Genomic DNA, 8,576 nt, shown 5'->3' with positions numbered 1-8,576 from the left:
ATGCAGGTGCTGCTGCACTTAATAATTAGACATGAGCCCATTTGACCATAGATCAGGTTTAACAAATTATTTTCTTTTTGCTTTGGCTTTATAACCCCGTTACTTAGCCAGTGGCCTCAGCTGTTTTAAGTGGCACTCTCGAAAGCCTGTTGGAAAGAGCTTTGAGCTCTACTTCAGCAGCTTAACATTTAGATAAGATATGGGAAATTTGTGACCTGTAGAGTGTTTACAATAAGTTGTTTGCAACTGCTGCAGTGAATAGGAAGTTAAATATAGGCTTTGTTTGTCTGATTCTTTATTTCATTTGAAAAGGAGGAGTTTCTTGTTTCCGACCTTCAGATCAGAACTGGCTGGGGGGGGAGAGGATTTCAGGAGCCCCCCCGCCCTTTTTTTTCCTCCTGCCCAGTGTCAGTGTATAAGGAGAGTAATTAAGAAGATTTGGAGTATTAAAGGTCCCTTTCCTTTGGAAGAAGCTTAAGAAATACAGTAGGGTGAATTGTGTTCAGGGTCTGCTGCTTTGGCATCTCGGAGCTCTCTTCTCCTTGGATATTTCTTTCTGCGAAGCCAAAGTTACATTGGATCCCTTGGAAGTGTGATGTTTGCTAGAAGAAGACACCAAAGAATGGCAGTGCTAGCTCCTGGTCTGGTAAAATGATCTTGCAGACATTTTTAAATGCGCAGGTTGGGGGGTTTTTTTGTGTGTTCTGTCCTTCAAAACTCACAGCACCTTGCCAAGTTTGAAGCTGTGACTAGCCGTCCAGTTCATGTATCTTCTGAGAAGACAGCCTCAGGTTTGGTTGCCTTTCATTTTCACTCAAGTGGCTGGGGGCATCTCTGTTAATTCTTTGCCTTTTACCTTCCACAGCATACCGCGAGCCACAGAACAACCCCTGAGGCATTTTAACAGCTTTAAGATTTTCAGTATGAGTGATTGAGAGTCTTGCAGATTATGTTGATCCCCAGAAGAGTAACAGGATAACAGAAGGCCCAGATCAAAATCCCTTCCATGACCCTGAGTTGTGTGTCATGTATGTTTTGCCATACTGGATTTTTTAATGTCACAAGGGATGTGAGAGCATCCTTGTATTAAATTCTCTTTAGAGTTGTAGCTAGTTTCAAATTAAATCTGCTACCTTAGCTTTAAGGGCCATCAGATACTATATTGTATATTTTACTTAAATTATTGACTATCTTTAGTGCACTGTCTTTGTCTAAAATAGGTTTGTTACAACAGAAACTTTAAGTTATTTCCTATTTAGAGCCTCAAAACCAAAATGTTGCACTTTATCCCTCTATTTCCATGGTGTTGTTTACTTGCAGCATCTGCATTGAGTTGGTTCTTTTTTTCTAACATGGAGCTCAGATTTTTCTCTTTTCTTCTCTGTTTTTTTATTTATTTGTTTGTTTTTATCCCTTTTTAGTGGATTGACTGTAAAAGAGAATGTACTGTATATGAGAATATACCTCTGGTACTTTCTTGTGGAAAAAATCACAATGAAGAAGTGTCAAGTTGGGAAGTTATAGCTCATGTTTTCTTGCCTGTGACCCTTGAGGGTCATCTGCTTAGGAAAATTCAACTGATATCAAGTAGGGGGCATGGATTTGCAGTGTGATTATGTGGCTTTAACTCCCTGTGGACGTGCTTGTAAGGTCATTTCTGCTACAAATGCTCGGGGCAGCTGCATTAATCAGCGTGCTCACCCTTGCCTAGTGCAGCTCTGCCAGTGGAATCCCTTAATGCAGATACAGTTACAGTGGTAAACCCACACTTTTAAAATAAAGCTTGTTTTACTGCGGGTATTGAGAAGGTAGACGGTGATGTGAGTGCTTTTTTTGTCATTGTGACTCGTATGTGAGCTATCAGGGCTTTTACCAAGGAAAGAAAGATGAGGAAGAAAAGTAAGGCCCCAAAAGATGTCTTCAATTTTTTCATCATCAGTGTGAAAATAGAAGGGGTTGCAGCAGGAGTGGAGGGCATCCTCTGTCAGTTTGTCTAGTAAAAGATTGTACCTGTCCCCACAGAAGATTGTACCTGTCCCCACAGAAGATTGTACCTGTCCCCACAGAAGATTGCACCTATCCCTACAAACCTTGCTATATTTATTCCAGAATGGGTGTCCACTCAGCATCACAGGGCAACCTGCAGTTCCCTTTTCTCATACAATAAATTAAGCTGTGTCGTGGTCACTGATATAACTGGAGTACTGTACATCTGACTGCCTTGGATTTCTCCATCTCTCTGACCTTTTAGATGCTTAAAAAAGCCCCAAATTTTATTTAATCAGTGTCTCAGAACGACGTTAGCAGAAGAAACCACTAGATAACAGCTGCTCCTTGTGCTTTTGGCACAAGAATTTGTTTACCAGGGTGAAGTGAATTTATTTGGATAATCTTGCTTTTATGCTTTTTTTTAAGTCTTTCTATGGAACTGGTGTGCTCCTGGATGGTCTTTTTCTGTTTCTGCCATTTGAGCAGAGAAGTTGCTAAAGGGTTTGGTTCTTCAGCCAACACGGCACCACATTCACTTGAAATAGGTGCCCTAATTTAAGTCTCTATTAATGAACTCAGTTCAATTGTTGATGGACTACGACACAAAATCTTGAGAATTTAATTATCAGGTAAGACTAAGTTGAAATGGAGTGCAGGGGGATCATGGAAAAAAAAAGACTGCAATTTGGTTATCATTTTCAAAACAGTGTGCAGATGGTTTACTTGTCTGTCCGGCTGTTGCTTCCTGAAATGCTGTTTTACTGATGGCTGGAGTACACCAGGACTGAATGGTTTGACCAAGATCATTGAAAAGTTCAGTGGAAGCACGAAAACCAGTAGCCTATTCCTAGTTCTTTTCCATTTGGATGACCTCAGATAGATTATGATTTTCTAAAGAATCTCTTAACCAAACCAACCGAGCACTTTGACCTGTGAAACTTCAGTGGAGAGATGTAAGATTTGCTGTATTTCTCCTGGCTTTAACTGTTTTACCAGTGTTCAGACACAAGCTGGGCTGTCTGATAAAACCCCATGATGCCATTTGGGGTCTGCCAAATGTAAGTGGTGTCGGCTTCCCCATGTAGAAAAAGACAAGTGTAGCTGAAGCAAAATGTTTGTCCAGCTTTGTCTTCACAGTAAGACAGAGAAAGGGAAAACTAATGCACGTGCCCCTCCATTCACTCTCAAAATCACTTCTGACTGCCAAAATGCCCTGGTGTATCTCTGCCTGTATATGTGAGATTGAAGTCCTCTGGGTAGTGAAGTTCCCAATCGCATGGGGCTGTGAAACTCAGTTACAGCCATGGAGGGCTAGGTGGGGCTTGTGCAGTCCATGGATTAAAGTCACAGTATTAATCTTTCTGTTCAGAGCTGCTGTTGGTGTAGCACCTGCATTGTTGGCAGAACTTCCTCAGGTCAGGATGCTGCTCTGATGTGGTCTAGTGGTGACAAGGCAGAGGTGGGACCCACGCCATGGCTAAGCATGTGTTTGGTTTTGGCCACACGTGAGAAGATGGGTGTAGCACTGATGCTTGCTTGTTTGGATCTTAAGCTTGTTCTCTTTCTAACAGCACAAGTTTTACCGAGTGAGCATTGCTACAGATTTCTTGAAGGCAGAGATCCTTTAGTCTTCAGTTCCTTGAAGAGAGCCAATTGCTTGGGTTCCCTTTATCTAACACTGTTCATTTCTATATAATTAATTCTCAGACAGCTCAGAAAAAGGGCAGTGTATAGATCTGAGGAGGAGATGGATCAGAGTGGTGTCACAGCCCCAGCGTATCATAATAATTGCCGAGTTGCTTTATAGTGAGCTTGAAGCAAACCAAATTAAATGCTGGTTTTGAGAGACCTTAAGGGTGAGATTAGCTTGCTCGTTGTGGTTCTTCGTGGCAAGTTTGTGTTTGGCTTTGATGTATAACTCTCAGACTTCATAGGTTTAAATCTAGATGTTGTCCTAATTCCTAGGAAACAAAACATTTGCGCTGCTTCCTGAGAACTGGAGCCAGCTTCTGCTCCTTACCAGCTGGCTTTGCAAAGGGAGGGGAGAGCATGGAACGTGTCTTGCTCACAATGTGCTCTTTGGATAGAGTTCCTGGATCTCTGCTGTGGGGTCAGGCTCTTGGAAATGAGAAATGCTTCTCTTCACAGATCCTAAATGGCTGCTTAACAATAGCTGTGCTCCATTCCTTTGGAAATTCCCTTCCCCTTGTCACAGCTGGGAGTGGTGTGGGGGGTCTTTGCTTAGCTTTCCTTCTCAGTGAAGAGCGGAGACAAAGGAAAAGTGTTTGAATATCTGCTGAAGTTCTCTCAGTAGCGGAGTATTGCGGGACTGCACTCTGGAGGTGAAGAGGAAAGTGCAACTTTTTTACCACTGTGAAATGCATAAGTGCACAGACAAAGAGTGGCACAATGCTTTCCTTGTTAGCAGTGGGATCATTTTTCTCCTCTGGCCCTAATGAGGCCTGTTTATCTTTTGCATTTAAGATCTCAAGATAAACACATGGAGTGGCAAGTCACTGCAAAGGGATTTTTGCTTAAGTCAGGTCTCAGTCAGCAGCTTAATAGAGTGTGGTTTCCGTAACTTGTGGAGAAGGTTTATGAGCAGTTCATGCATATCATGCAAGTTTTGCTCGAGTTTCTCTATTTTCTTCTTTTTTATTTTTTATTTTGAGGAAGCAAGTAGTGGAGATCCTGAGGTAAAGGAGAGGGAGTCTGCATTGTGCATCTGCGTTGTGACTGGAGAAATGAATTGGCTTAGTTGTAACATTTGAGCTGTAGTGAATTGTCAGGCCATTTTCTGGCAGGCATGAGTTTGTCAGTGGCTTCAGTGTGCGTATGGGTAAAGAAAATCCAGTTTGACTCTGTTTCTGCTGCTGAAGGAAATGTACTCAGTAATATCCATGTATTTGCTGAAGGGACTCCTGCTTGAGTCAAAAGCTCTTTTCTGACTTTCTTTCGGTTGCTTGCCAAAGCAAATTTTATCATTGGAAATAGAAATTGAAGTTTTCAAATCCATCTTGTTCCCAGAAGGGGGCAGGGGAGACTCACGGGTTCTGGAGTCTGATAAAATGTACTTTTGTTTTCTCGTGTTGCGCTTCCGCGCTGGCTCTCGGGCACAGCGGGCGCTGCCGTCGCGTTGGCAGCCTGAGCACGGCACGATGACATGCCTGCTCGATGCCAGAAGCCTGCAGCAATGACCTAGGCTGCAAGCTTTTCGTGTCCTTTGGTTCTCCTTTCTCTTGGGGAGCGTTAGAACAGCTTTGAGTTTTCTCCTGCTGTTCTCCCTCATCTGATACACTGAGATATTATGCATGTGAAAACCATGAGAGTACGGAGTCTTTATAAAGCATCTCCTTTTCTGTACCTAGAGCGGTCTGGCTAGTTGGCATCTAACTGAGTAAAAATCTTAATTCCTTATTCCATCATCTAGATTTTTCATCTCAATTAAAGCTGAAAAGAAGCTTCTCCATTAAGCTTTCTCAGGGATTTTCAGGAGGGCCTAAGTTTGCTCTTTACAGAGCCGACTTCCCTTTGCTGAATTCACTCAGCCTGACTGACAGTGAGAGGGAGACTTTTTTGCCAAATGTTTTAGAAATGGGGTCATGCAACTCTCCAGCAAGTTGGTTTTACATCCTGCAAAGAGACCTGTGGTTTCTTTGACAACCTGGAATGCAGACAGAACAAACTCAGCTATGTTAGTCTGCATTTCTGTCTTTGAATTGTGGAAACAGCTACTTTCTCTCAGGATAGTGCTGATTACATCATCTCTGAGAATTATGAGGTAGCTTCTACTTCTACATCAGCAGTAAAAGGCTAAACAAAGACTCTGCTGAATGAGGTGGCTGAATGAGTGATGGTTGGCACAGACTCGCTTGAGGTATTCAGTGCTTTTGATGCCTAAGTCTGCAGTGGTGAGGTCTCCCAGGCCCCTGTGCTTAGAGGCAGAGTTTGAAGAGGAAACAACAATTGGAAGCAAATGAAAGCAGAGTGAGGGATTTACTGGAGAGAATTTGAGCCATGTGAGTCCAAGGGACCTGATGGGCTGCACCCGAAGGTGCTGAGCTGGCTGTGTCATAGTGTTGATAGTCTTGGTCATCTTTGAAAAGCCATGGAGGTGCTGGCATGTCTCTGATCACTTGACAAAGGCAAATGCTGCACTTGTCTTCAAAATAAGCCCAAAGGGTAGTCCAGGGACCTGCAGGCTGGTCAGCCTCACTTCAGTCCCAGGGACGGTTGTGGGTCAGGTCCTTTTGGTACACGCAAAGGAATGATTGGGAGCAGTTAGGATGGATTTACCAAAGGTAAGTTGTGTCTGACCCACTTCCTTGTCTTCTGTGATAAAATAATCGGATTTATGGATGAGGAGGAGCACTAGAGGCCATTTAGCTTGAGTTTACTGAGTGTTTTGGTGCCGTCTCACATGATATTCCTGTGTGCAAGTTGGGATGATGTGGTCTGGATGGGTGGAGTATGAATTCAAGCGCATCAGGGAATTCTGAAGAGTAAATGAAGTCAGAGTAAGATGAACTGGTGAATCATAGAGAGAGTTCTTTCCACACAGCAGGGTGATAGCTTCTGAAAGTAGGCTCTTAATCAGTCTTTGTTTTCCTCCTGAATGTCATTCTTTGCCACAATATGATAAGAATGGATGGAAGACAGTATTTAAGAGGCTGCCTGGCTGAAACTCATCATTCTTGCTTATTATCAGTGTAGAAGATTAATCTGTCTTTTCTTGGTGGGGGAGGTGGGGATTGACATGAGTGTTCTTCAAGATTACCTTGTTTTGTTTTGCCCTCAGTCATATGTGTACATGTGATAGCCACTGAACTACGGTTAAGTACAATACATGTCAGTTTTGGAGATTTAAGTCATACCTGACTTAAACTGCCATGGAGGATGTGTGTAGAATGCTGAGAGGTTAGTTTGGAATGAAGAAAAACAGTTGCTCAAAATATAATTTCCTTTTCAGCAGGTTTCAGCCTCTTTGGATCTGATCCACTTTGTAGTACAAAAGGTGAGCTGGAGGTTTTCTGTCAGTCCAGATCTCCTGCGTCCTTTGATTTCTCCTCAGTGTTCCTAAAATACTGGGGAGCATCTGATAATATTTTTGAGATTCCAGATTACAAAATCTGGAAAAGATACAATTTCATTAGAGCTGGGCAGGTTCAGGTATAGTCTGCTTGTGCCCAAGTAACTGTAATTACAAAATTCAGTATATGATGCTTACTTGGGAATGTTTTTCCTTTCCATCACTGCTGTGCCTGCCTTGCTGCAGCAGTGGTAGGCTTTGGCATTAAGAATTCAGTTTCAGCTATCTAGTGTGGTAGTGTGCTAAATTAAGGTGCCAGTTATGAGCAAAGAGGTTAATGGTCTTACATAACGTTTGTCTTGAGGTTTTTTATCACTGCAGAATTTAAAATAGCAATTACAAGTTCTGTTTTGTCCTAGTTGTGGATTTTTCTGTGGAAATCAATTATCTGCAGCAACTGACACTTTTTTAATCCAAGCTGGTTTTTTGCTATTGTAAAAGCATCATAATTCAAAAGCTGAGAACAGACACTAAAAATCCGAGTTCACCACAAGTTGCTTATGTTTGTCTTTCAGTTAGTGGTCTCTTGGAAAGCTGTAGATCATTCTTATTTTATCAAAATGACTCAAGGAATGTAATTTGAGCTCCTCTGCATTACTCTTTTGTAATAATTCTTCGTGGGTTTAGCTCCTTGTGGCTTTTATGCTTTGGTGGTTAACCCTGTAGCTTCTCCATACAGTTACTGGTTAAAACTCTTAACTCTTGGCTTCACTTAGTTATTGCACTGTGTGTGGTCAGAGTCAGAAATGTGGAGAGTTCTTACAGATGCATCTGAGAAGATTTTCTGTTGTGTTAGCTGCATCCTTTTTTTTTTCTTCCATCTTCTGAGAACATTTTACCATTTGTCTCAAATCAGAACTGACTGCATCCATTGGAATTAGTTTGTGTATGTGTCTAATCTCATCCTAAATCTCCATCAGTGGAGATTCTGCATCCTTGCTGGCAACATGTTAAGGTTTCTCTTCACATCCAGTCTCCACAGGTTTGGTAACTATGGAATTCATTATGCATTTCAACTTTGATTACTTGATGAAGGAAAAACCGCCTATGATCACCTGCGTGGCAGCGTAGATTGCTTCATGTACACACTGGAACAGGTTGCCCAGAGAAGCTGTGGCTGCTCCTCCCTGGAAGTGTTCAGGGCCAGGCTGGATGAGGCTTTGAGCAACCTGGTCTAGTGGAAGGTGTCCCTGCTGATGGCAGGGGGGTTGGGACTGGATGACCTTTAAGGTCCCTTCCAATCCTAACCATTCCATGATTCTATGATCCTATGTCTGTGTGCTTTTAAGTGGCAAGGGAAATGATTTCTGATTACTGCTGTCTAGGGATCATTCAGGACTTGCTTCATAGACTCCATTCAGAAATGTCCAAATGGTGTTTTGCTGGAAGATACAAAACCAAAAAGAACAGTGGGAAAAAAATTGTCCTCGAATTCTTGGTTCTTGGTGTCTGTGAAAAACAAAAGATCTATGTGATTGAATTTGCTGCAGTCTGCTCC

This window comes from Antrostomus carolinensis, unplaced genomic scaffold (assembly GCF_000700745.2).
Source record: "Antrostomus carolinensis isolate BGI_N321 unplaced genomic scaffold, ASM70074v2 scaffold32025, whole genome shotgun sequence".
NCBI classification, from domain to species: Eukaryota; Metazoa; Chordata; class Aves; order Caprimulgiformes; family Caprimulgidae; genus Antrostomus; species Antrostomus carolinensis.
This window is presented reverse-complemented; position numbering follows the sequence as displayed.